Source organism: Neodiprion lecontei, chromosome 4 (assembly GCF_021901455.1).
Source record: "Neodiprion lecontei isolate iyNeoLeco1 chromosome 4, iyNeoLeco1.1, whole genome shotgun sequence".
Taxonomy (NCBI): Eukaryota; Metazoa; Arthropoda; class Insecta; order Hymenoptera; family Diprionidae; genus Neodiprion; species Neodiprion lecontei.
Window position 1 is genome coordinate 9,020,920 of NC_060263.1, and position 12,672 is coordinate 9,033,591.

At 38.1% G+C, this 12,672-nt stretch overlaps 1 protein-coding gene across 6 annotated transcripts in view; it reads left to right on the top strand.

Annotated features, from left to right (window-relative positions):
* LOC107225054 (protein artichoke) overlaps positions 1–12,672 on the top strand; it is a 262,673-nt gene that overhangs the window by 189,840 nt on the left and 60,161 nt on the right. Inside the window, exon 3 of one of the 6 annotated variants that reach the window (XM_046736902.1) lies at positions 2,015–2,063. The exons of the other annotated variants lie outside the window; for them this stretch is intronic. The gene's annotated coding sequence lies outside the window, so the exon portion shown is untranslated. The remainder of the gene's footprint in view (positions 1–2,014; positions 2,064–12,672) is intronic. 6 annotated transcript variants of the gene reach the window in all.

Genomic DNA, 12,672 nt, shown 5'->3' on the forward strand with positions numbered 1-12,672 from the left:
TTTTGTTTTCTGTACATGATATACACTCCGTCCCACAGTGATCCCCCGTGGCGAGTGTTCAACGAATTTTTACCCTACGGCGAACTTGGGAATAACTTCTCGTATAGAACGTGGTATTCGAGCATGGTACTCAATAAGATCCCGCAAGCCTTAGCAGAGAAATTGATCGAGTGCTAACCCCAAAGAATTCGCTCCTAAGGTTCCCCAGGTGTCAGCATTCCGAGAATGAGAAAAAAAAAATAGGAAAGAGAACGAGGCGATGGAATAGGGGCAGGAGGATGGTGAGGCGGCGGTTTCGACCGAAGGTCGAAAGGTCGTCCAGAAGAGAGCCCCTCCCTTTCTCCCTCTCGATACAGACATGTATATAACAGTTATGACTATACGATATGTATGTGTGTAATATAGACCCATCCATCTACACATTCTCAACTTTTGCAACTAAATCTTTCACCTCTCGATTCCGTCGAAAAAATTCTTTAATCCCACGGGATAATCTTTAAGTAACCACTGAGCTATTTTGTGGAAGAAGAATCTTTTGCTTTTATATTTTTACTAATTGAACCTTGCATTTTAATTTTTTTTTTTTTTTTCAGCAAACAAGCCACAAAATTTGACTGCCATAGTTGGCGTTAATCATGGTGGCTGATTTTTACGACGGATACCATTCATCACTGACTGAAATCTCAAAAAGCCGTCCAGAAACTTGACTGATATTAATTTTTCCAAATCCTTCTTCAATTCACAATTTTTCTCTTTCGATATTTGGAAGGACCACAAAAATAGCAGTTCAGAATGCCAGATATTCAATGGGAATCGCCAAAGTGTTTCCGAACTGCAGTAGTATATAAATTGAATTATAAAACTATCTTCAAACGTCCTCCAGATATCCTCAGACAGCTTAAGAATTCGATTGTACTGCCGAGTAAGATGGATATCCCGATTCTAGGTCATTAAAAAAGCAACACAGACAGTTTTCAATCCAACATAACCTGCGTTCATAGAAAAACCCGGTCCAAGGTATCGTAATGCACATCCCCATCCGTATTGTTTGTTACAGTGCATTACACATCAATTGCAAATCAGGAGTTGGTAGATGATCGGAACAACTTTGTCATTCAAACCAGAAGCTGTTAATTCCCGTATCCATTTACCGTGATTTTCGACTACCGTACCCAACCACAAATGCAAGCTTGCCATCGGCACATAAACCACGGCTCGGAACTCCGTCGTGTACTCCGATTTGTACAACGAGACATGCAGTTAGTATTTGAACAAGGGAATTGCTCCGCCACTTGGTATCTCTCTCTCCCTCTCTCTCTCTCTCTCTCTCTCTCTCTCTCTCTCGCTCGTTCTCGTTCCCTCTCACCATTAAACGATGCAGTCTCAATGTCTCTGTTACTACATCTCCACGCGTGGCTTATGTGCGAATTAATGTTACCGAAGGTGACATCATTCCTGGCTAAATCCCATCTCTGAAATTGAGTTGATACTGTGCTGTTTGATATTCCACAACCATTTATGATAACAGGCTTAGGCATCAGTATCATCCCCGCTTCTATATCCTTCGTCCCGCCGGGAATTGGGAAGATTTTATCATTTTCGAGCCGCAGCTCAATCTCCTCGAGAGAAGAGAGTACCAAACGCCCATTTTAACACCACATACAGATACTTCGATACATGAAACAATTTCCTACTTGTGTCTATTTTATATTTATAATAGTCAGGACGACTCCTTCTCCTTCAATAATAGACTGGGTTGCTGTACCAACCACTATTCTTATGAAAACAGTCAAGCTTCAGACTTGAAATGGAGTGCACGTATTTCAACGCATTTTTCAAAGAACATCGTAAAACGCTATTTTCTGTGTTTCACTGCATTTTACTTCTTTAATTGACGAATCACTGTATCCAAAGTAATATAAAATCGTTGCGATACAGTACTTTTCCACCTAACTTTTCACACTATCATTACTTATATTTTATTTTCACTTCATTTTATACATCTTTGTTGCAGTGTAGCATGCATCTCCCACTACGGTTATTACTTATAATACCAGAACACTGTAAGTACGTAATCAGTTAATCAATCGCTCTTCCCGCAAGTTACCAATCAAATGTTATCGTACAGTTTGTTTCGGGTGATAATGATCGTCGAATGGTTCGAACCGTCATACTTAGAACGTGGCGCTTTGACTCGGAGGTCATTTGGCACGGGCACGTTCATGACTCTATTGCCATTAGCTGAAAATTGGTGAAACGGTGGCAACGCGACGTTCTCTCGCTCTCTGTAAGCACTTTCTTCGCAATCGCTACCACGGGTGAAAAGTGACGAGGCAAAGAGCACGAGTCCGGAACCTGCGGTTGCGTGATAGATATCGCCGGCGATTACAGTACCTGCAAAGTAAATGTCTCGAAACGGAGAGAAACAAGCCATCAAGGTTCTGCCCGTGAGTGGGTCAGCCCATCAACTCCCAAAGGTTAGCGAATAAAATGGAGCCAGAAGGTGCGGGCATTATGGGAACCGTTAGGTGAATCGCACCCCGACTATTTCGAGAAGAGACAAGTTTGAGGTAAAGGGGCTCGAACCCCATTAACAGAGAGGACTGCCACCTTTTCATTGCTCGCTCACCTCAGAACCGAGATCAGAGAGCAGCACTTGCGTTCAGGCTTCGCCCTTATCATACCAATCTTGGAACCTTCGTCAAGGGCTCTTGCGATGGCCTTTCTTCGCTCCTCAAGAAATGGCCGATATCGCCTCCCTTTTCATCAGCGCTTTCAAAACCTCCGTCATAATTATTCGACGGCCGTCTTTTCTGCGGTCAAATTATTTCCGAGTGTAGATAATAACGTCTTCAACTCCATGAACGCAACGACTCACGAACCATTCGTATATTGAATGGTCTCACCTTTTTCCAACCCAATTCCGTAGCTTCAATGGTAGGAAAATTACTCTGCCTATTACAACTCAATAAATTGTCTGAAAATTCAAGCATTGGCAAACGCACCTTTTCGATTTAGGTACGGCTTACCAAAGCTTCTTCTCGATGTTGAAAAAAACAAAACTTGATCGGTAAACCTCAATTTTGTTTGTACTTCAGGTGCAATATTATCGTACTTATTATTGTCCACTTTTCAATACAATATAGATCTGTAGTCCGAGTAACAGGACAATTGTTGTAATCACCCCGAAGATGAAAGCTTGAGTTTTCACTATACCGCGACCTTTTGAGTAGAGAATCGTCTCTGACCAGTTTCAGATATATATGTGTGTGATTGATATCTCGAGAGCAAATGAACCGTTTTTCAAGATTTTGGTCTCCCTGAATGCGACTTTTCTAACTGAGTATTGATCGCACCTCGTACGATATCGGCAAGTCTGTGTCTTAGTTATTTGCAAAAATATAATGAATTTTTTATTTCATTTCATCCATTGGTTCAGCTTCATTCAATTAATCAAACTTTGAAGAAAATTGACCAGCTGTCGTAGAGTGTTACGTGAAAATAAATTCTGTAGCCTGCATTCGTATCTAGGCAAATAACAGAAATAGTGGGCTCTCTTGGACTGATCCTTTCCAGACAATCGATTCTTCTTGCTAGTTTCCAACAGTAGCGGTGTGTATTTAGCCGTGGAAATGCCCAAGTTATAGGTTTTTTTTTTTTGTTTTCTAAATTGAACTTGCCGATTCGAATGCAAACATCAGCAGTTTCAATTGTAACAAGTACTTGCAAATACTAGACCAAGATTATCTTTTTATTTATGGTCTGATTACTGAACTGGATTTCGAACCAGATAGAAGACGGGAGAGTGGATAATGCTTAAAACAAATAAGGTTGATATTAGTAACAACTACGTAACGATGCATATTTGGCAAAAGTGCTTTATTTTCTAATTCAGAATAGTCTCCAACTCATAACGCAATAAAAGTGTGCATGTTTTGCCAATCAAACTCTTTCAGAATCATTTGTTGTTAGTGACTTATATTTAAGTTATTCGCCATATTATTGCTATTAACTTCAACATTACTGAATTAAAATATTATTTCAAGCCTAGGATTGACAATACATTACGATAGAATACTGAACATCCGATGGAATGACTTCAGGATGCGAAAAACTCGAAATAGACATTTGACTATTCACATTAGTAACAGTATCTATCCAACTACACAACAAAAAATGTATTGAATTTATATTATCAAGTGAAACTATGAAATAAAGAAACATTTTTATCGCCATATTTTGTAAATTCAACAAATCCAATCTCTGTGTATACGAAAGTGTATCGGACAGAAAGGAATCTGTGTTTGAGTTATGGCGTTTATCGTACCACCCGCGAGAATATTTACGAGTGAAAATTATTAGCCCCCTTGAAGCCCGGATGTTCCCAATTTTTCATCATTTTGTTTAATCTCACGTCCATTTCTACCGCTTTGACAAATTTACGAATGTTCCGTACGATAATCACTCACGCCGAACGCGTGAGATAAAACCTCTAACGAATGCTCAAAATGCGCGGATAAATCTTCATCCATACATAAGTAATGAGGAGTTGCCGGCGCTGCCTCTGCTGCTTCTGCTGTTTCTGCCACCGCTTGAAAACAACGGGGGCAAACTGATAAATCCATCACTTTCACCCATCGCAAACAGAGCATGAAAAGATTGATCGATCACTCCACGGTCGGACTCGACCAAAAAACGGGCTACCCTCTAATTCCTATCCCAAAATGGCAGATAGGTCCTTCGCTCTGAGATCGTAGACTCGGAACTCAGCTTGAGCTTTCAAATCTTCTGATTTGCAAGTCCATAAAAAGCGATCGCTTAAGTCTGAATCCGTCGAAAGCTGCAAACCGTTGAAGATATTGAACTTTGCTTGTTTTTTTTTTTATTTTTTTTTTTTTTGTCAACGCTCTTCGCTAAAATCCAAACGACGATTCATTAAATTTCTTGTACCTGCTTCACCTGTAAGTCCGACCGTGTGTATTATCTTCTGAGACAATATCTCACAGATCGAACCTGACTCCGACTCGATTCTGATATTTCAAAGCAGCCGAAACCCACGCGGTTCAATCAAGACGCGTTATTTCTCGAGACATCGGAAAATTCTTTCGAAATAGCTTCTGTCAGCGTGTAAGTATGCGTAATCGAGTTTCGTCATGCTGTGTGCCTGTGGTTCAAAGTCGAATTGAATCGTGAAAATTGAAATAAAAAAGCATCCGGATGTTTCCCTTTTCCATTTCGTCTCTCCTCGTTCCATTCCGTTCACTCGCTTCTGGCTTGATAAATCGAATGTTTTAGAATTTTCAGCGCTTTCCAACTCCTCCGGGAACCGAGTCACGTATGTGATATAGACACATATAGGTACACAGATCGTGCACAGAGGTTAATGGAAGCGATCCCGTCCCCCACCCCCCAACCCCGGCAAAAGTATCCTCGGGAAGGGCTGAGTCTGACCCCCCAAACTGCAGCGCCAACTTCGAGGTTTAAGTCTTTCGATCACTTTGCACTATTGATGAAGCTGGCAAGTGCGAGCTGCTCCGACTACCCGATGGCTCGGCCTTTTCCACCGATCGCACAGTATAGGTTAAAGTGTTCCGACCGTGGGAAATGATTATCGGAGCTCCCCTCCTCCCTCGTACCCGAGCGTTAGACCAAACCTGCCCAGTTTCCTAACCACCGACTCGTTTCGAGTCCACAAGGATGAAGGACTCGCGGCTCGGCGATATCGATTCGACGTAATTTATGTACCACAATTTTACCTCAATGCGATGGATAATTACGCCACGGAGAGACGAATTGTTGAAAAAAATCCTATGATTGCTGGCATTTTAGCGATATATAAGCATTTTTCGCAATATTTCTTACGGTCGTAGGAAGAGCTTGTATTTTAATAACGTTTACGCCACTGGCAGACACTGTCTTTGTGTGGCCAGTTCTATTTGAGGAAGAGGATGAAAACTTGAAGTATAATTAGTTGTGTTAGTTGAAACTTGACAGAATTCTTTACAATGAAATTCCGGAGTCACGCTTATTTTTACCAAGTTCTTTATCTCTGATAACCAGTTTATATTAACCTGAATCTTGGTTAGTGTTTGAAAAGCAAGACAAGTAGAGTCGACGGTTTAAAGAATTGTCGTAGACTGAGTTGTTGGTGGGTATTTCGAAGGAAGTTGGGAGGAGGAGTTTCGAAGGAAACGGGAGGAGGAGTATTGGTACATAAGGCTTCTTGGAAAGGGTATATGGATAGGAACAAAGAAAGTAGGAATGCTGGAAAGTCCCATAGAGGGGGTTGTAAGAATGAAGCCTGGGAAAATTGCGTTTTTTTGATGGCACGTTTGGTTGCCAAATGTGTCAGTCGAAAGCAGAGAAAAAGGTTCATCTTTTATGGCTGTTTTTTCCCATGGTTTCTTGGCCGATGTGAATTGTTCCCGGTGTTATTACAAACCGGATGTCTTGCTATTGAAACCACCAAATCGAACCTAAGGATCTATAAGTACTGCATCTCGAATAGTAATAATGTTGCAAGAAGGATTAAATTGATCTAGAACCACGTGACATGACGCGCAACAAATACTACGATCTACTAGATGACCGGAGCAACAAGTTTTCTACGGGTGTCGAAGACTGTAAATCCACGAATAGTAAAAATGAAAATAGTAAACGGAGATATCCATTTTATTTAGTAATACTAAAGAAATAGGAATAATGAACTAACGAGTAAATATTTTTTTGCCACAAAATACTGGAAAAATTGTCATACTGAACCGAAGTGTAGGGTAGATGTGATATACCTTGGACTAACTGTATCGAAATATAATACAAATCGAGAACTTGTATCGTGTATATTACCAGTGAGAATAGTGAATTCGTCGCCGAAAATTCACGGGTAGATCCGACCGCAAGTTTGTAATTCATCGTCAGTTTAAATTCCATGCCGTCCCATCCTTTTCAAGAGATTTGAGTTTCGCGGGGTTCACATTTTCTCACTAGCGCTGAAAATTGTCGTCACGTGGTTTACGTATAAGCAATGGCGATGACACGATAGGCATGTAGTTGGAATGCGTCCAGACTTCCAAGCGTATAGTTAAGAATAAGATAGGTTAGGTTAAAGCTAAGTTGAGGTTAGAATACGCAAGGAGGTTCGAAGTGAGAATGTAACTCTGCGTATCATGCGTTATGAATATAATATTTGTCGTATAATACCCATATATGTAAGTGATGTTGGTAAGATGGAGGAATTCAGTGAACTACGACTAGAAGGCGCCTAAAATCTATCTTTAATTATTGCTGTACAATTTTTCCTCAAGTTACCGGTAAAACTTCCAACAATAACAAGACCACTTTTCCAGGGCACAATTTTACCATAGTGACTTGGAGTTACTGATGTTCATTGTAATGTGTTCATCATCGTCTTTGGGAAAAAGTGAAAACCTTGTAGGTTAGATTCCTATAAAAATCGTAACTCTGTGAATCACTACACAACATAGGAACTTCTACTAAAATTCTAATATGTTCCCAGACTGTAAAAATTATAGTATAATCTGATCGTCATTTTAATAAATCTTGCAATACGATGTCTACCCACGGTGCGGCGTTTCGTTGTTTTCTTGCCTTTCATTTTGGTTCAACTGATATTTTTTTCCAGCACCGGCTTTGAAATTTGATTTTTTATGTACACGAAACGGGCGTGAGGTTCTTTATTTCAAAACAGTGTGGTAAAATAACGTTGGCCCATGCGCACAACTAAAGTCCTCAATTCTGCACACTAGAACTTTCTTTGACGTACGTAAACTATTTCGAATAACTTAATTTCACTTTCGTTGCTGCTGAAATAAAACTTTCCTTCGCAACAGATGTAGGAAAAAATAGCGGGTACCACACGTGCGAATGGGCGATGTCACCCTCTCACCCTAACATCCCGTCAAAATTAACATGCTTGTGAACGGATTCTTAGAGAAATAATCGTTCGATACCCCAAGATAAGATGACGCTGCGAAGAAAACAAGAAAAAATCATCAAGCTCCGACATTTCTTAGGATGAATTTTTGGAGGTTGTACAGCACTTGGAAGGCTATTCGACTCTACGTTACATCACATACGATAACCACAACGAAACAACCTCACTAATGTCTCTACAGGCATTGAACATTATCTTTTTACTTAGATGAATATTCCAAGAACCGTTCGACATTTGTTTCCAATTCATAAACCCTTGAAACTGTTTGAAGCATGCAACGTCTGTACGTTCAACGACGATCTTGAAACGATTTACAATGAGACTAGTTCGTGTGATTGCTAGTAAATTGCGAATCGGCAGCAGTAGCTGCTACCGCTGTACGACAACGCAACAAAGGCTTCCAATTCGTCGTTGGGATGTTATGTACATACGTACATACCTTTCATACCCGCAGGTACTACTTATACTTGGAAATTAAACTGCAAAATCGATTTTCAGCTAACAATGCGATATCTGAACTGGAAATGGTATTCGTTGTGTAGAATCGTCGAGTGGGCATGGTATATACAATCATGTAATCAGGATTTTCATTGCCAAGGGAGGTCTGGAAAGGCGTGTTTTAAATTGGCTCTAGTTTGAACGACGATTTCTTTCAATTTTTTCCCCGTCTTCTTCTTCTTCTTCTTCTTTCCGCATTTGAAAATTCATTTTTCTTTTATCAACGATCGATTTTAATCAAATTTTCGTTCGAGTATTATTTGTAATTTTTAATTTTTTTTTGATCATTTTCAATTCCTTTCTTATTCGCGAAAACAAATAATGGCAAATAATAAAAACGACATTCTCTGTTCAACACAGCAAAAAAACACAAAGCTGAAAACGACAAACTTTTACCGCAGGCGCATTTAAAATTGTGGATCGTTCGCGATTATTCGATAGACAATTTAAATGGCAGAGAAAAGGTGAGCTTAAGCCGTGCTTCCACAGAGCATTAGTCCGAGACTCGATCGATTTAAAATCCCTCTCTAACCACGCGGGCTTCCTTGAAACCACAACTCTGAAATAAAGGTAACTAATATACCATAACAAAAAAGTCGTTAAATTTTTAAACACGCACAAAAACTGAGGTAAATTATTTTCACGCGTTAATTATTCATGTAAATGATGAAAAGAAGACAAAAATTGAAAAAAAAACGCAACTATTGTTGGGTTCCATCCGCTTTGTTTTCTTCTCGTCGTGGAAAACGGTTCGGGGTGTAGGATAACGAAATAACGAACAAAATAAAATTATAAAATACAAAGAGGATCAAATTTTTATTCTTTTATACCCTCTGTCTTCTCTTCTTGTTTTTTTTTCCCCTCTTTGTACAAACATGCTACGATACCGATCGATAAAACGAATAATGGGATTGCTTAATGACGTCCGTAGACTCCTGGCATCTCACTTTAAACTTTCAATCATCGTTCCATCTCTCTCTCTGTTCATTTATTTTCAGTGATATTATTATGATATTTTTTCACCGTATTTATTTCCAAATGTCTAACTGCTCAATACTAAAAATAATGTCGATTCCTTTGTCCTCCGATATGGTACAATTTTTTATGCACCTACATAATTTTGGGACATTAATCAGGCACTTGCACAGCTTGATTCCAACACATCAATATTGTCTAAGTACATGGAGAGAAATCTTTAATTGTGATAGGTATACTATGAAGTCCATAACCATTTTAATTCTTTTACCGTAATCGGAATACATAAAGCTGGGTACAAAATGCAAATCAGTTTTGTAGCCGTATTCGGAAATCTAGTATACAGATATATTGCCATTCTTTATTATTATTATTATAGTCACTCATACTATATCTGGTTATATTTTTTTGGCGATATAATTTAATACCGGTGCCACAATAAATTAATATTGCAGCCGTATTGAGTTAAAAAAATGTAGTTAACCGAACATACAAATTGAATATTGTAATGACAACTGTAATCACGAGAAATAATTATTTTTATTAATCACATTTTCTTGTATGATTCTAGTAATTCTTGTATTTTTCGACTAGGATCTTCTAGAAACTATAAATAATAAAATTTACCTCAAAGTATTATACTTTATTATAAGGCCACTTTCTAAAATGAGCATTCGATTTATTGGCGAATGAAGTTTACAAATTTGTTAACGTCACGTATTACCGTCATCTGAATCATAAATTTTTATCATCACCCCGTCGAGCGCTGCCTCAATTTCTGTGCCTCGTTATTATATCGATCCCATTCTCGTAACGAGTTTTTACTAGAATTTCACTTTTCCTGAAACAATGATCCGCCTGTATCTGCATGTCGATCCACCCAAGTACGTCGGCCTTGTTTTTTATAGTCCGTATATTCGGGGTATTCACACTTTTAAATTTCAATAATTTTTTGGTATAATTCTTATACCGACCCAATAAAGGTCTCGGAATTTTTTTCAGAGTTATTCAGTCACCGGTGAAATTTGAAAAAAATCGAAAAACCAATTCAGAAAACGTCATTTTTAAGACTTCAAAGAAATTCACACAGATTCTATTCTTTGAAATGTGCCTTTTAACAAATTTTTTACAACAGTTTTTCCTTGTCGTGATTGAAATTCTTTTTTTTTTTTATCTATTGCCCGATCTAACTATATCGCGGAATTATAAAAATAATGTAATTTTATAATCTACTTAGATCGAAGCGTATGAAAAAAAAAAAACAATTTCGACAGAGAAAAACTAAAAACTTGCAAAAGGAAATAGTAAATATTGAGATCCCATTATCGTGTAGTGCTCAAAAATCAAATTTTGAATGATAGAATCGTTGTGAATTTTTGAAGATTTTTTATAAACTGCGTTTTCGTAATTGGTTTTGTGATTTTGTATAAATTTCACCAGTGGCTAAAGAAAATCTGAAAAAATTCCCGAGACCCTTTTGGTTCGGTGAGAACATAGTACTAAAAAATTATCACAATCGAAGGGGTTGAGATACATGGGCTGCTAATTTGACGTGGAATGCCCCATTTACATCCTCGGAAAAGATCCTCGGTGACGATAACGCGCAGCGTAAACGACCCTCCGTGAAAAGTTCGACTTCAAAAGAAGAAACCAAGCGCAAAGGACCTGAACTAGGTCCAAGCCGGCGGCGACTGCTGGTGCTGTTCCCTTCGAGCGTAAAATATCTCTGTGACGAGTGCGTGCCTGGACTGCGCGATGTAGTGGCGGAAAGTGCTTCGAGCTCCACGTAGATGAAAATATGTGTGAGACATTCGACGCCAGCTCGACGAACCCCGAACACCACCTCGGATTTAACCCATAATTTAACGCATTATCGCCGTGGATCTAAACACCTTGGAAACATTTTTACAGTATTTTTTTTAACATCGACAAATTTATAGTTGAGAAATTTGTAATTCGCAAGGGTGATAATTAACCGAGGGAATAAACACCGACTTTATTCCCTTGTTGCGTAATGCAATACTTTTATCACACTAGCAAGAGAATTTCCAGTTTTGGTTATTATAGATTCCTTGACTGTTTTCATTTTTACCGTAATAGAAAAATTCCTTAATGTTGATTATGTCTTACCATTCTTTTCGATTAGGTCACTCGTACTATATTTGCTTGTAACTATTGAGATAAGTTTACATTGGTCCGACAATCAATTAATGTTATGACCTTATTTAGTTGAAAAAATGTGGTAGAGTTGAAAGATTCGTAATTATCCGAAGGAATAATCTCCGACTTTATTCCCTTGATACGTAATGTAATATTTTTATCACACTGGCAAGAAAATTTCCAGTTTTTGTTACTGTCGAGTCCTTAACTGTTTTCATTTTTACCGTAGCAGAAAAATTTCTTAATGTTGATTATGTCGTACTATTCTTTTCGATTAGGTCGCTCGTACTATATTTGCTTGTAACTATTGAGATAAGTTTACATTGTCCCGACAATAAATTGATATTATGACCTCATTTAGTACAAAAATATAGTAAGTTGAATAGATCAATATTTCATGTTGCAATTACTGAGAAACCAATTGAAGTCTAGTTAGACCAAATAATTGCTTGTACCGTATTTTTTTATTTTTCCAACAATATTCAAACCTCTGTTCTAATAATACCCATTTTGCTATAGTTTTGTAATAATTGTAACAAATAACATTTTTCCAAGCGCGTATTGGAAAGTCAGCATCTAAAATCATTAGTTGTGGGTATAATTTTTTATCAATGTAATCTTTCACAATCGTTTCAATAAACAGCATTAATACTGTCGAACAGTTTTCCGGACATGAGAAAGTAGTATCAGTATTACAAGACTCTGAAAGAAATTGAGTGTAAAAATTTGAAATTTTCGACTATCATTCAGAAAAATTCGAAATTCACCGTCCTCCGGATTTCCCTCTAAAAACTGTAAAACTAATGATTTGGGTGCACGATTAGCAAAAAACGAAAATGCTTAATATCGTAAAAATAAAATTGGACCAAGAAAGTCATCCGCGTGAAAAATTCTTCCATAATCATCCTTATTTGGAAAATTATCGAAATGAGTAAAGTTTGAAATGTTGAAGAAAAATCTCTGAAAAATTCGTTTGGGAATAAAAATGAAGTCAGGTTTGCAAGGAACGCCCCATAGGTGAGGGAAAAGAGCTAAGCATTTGTACACTCGCCACTTGCTTTTGAGTCTGCACATTTTTTGCTGAA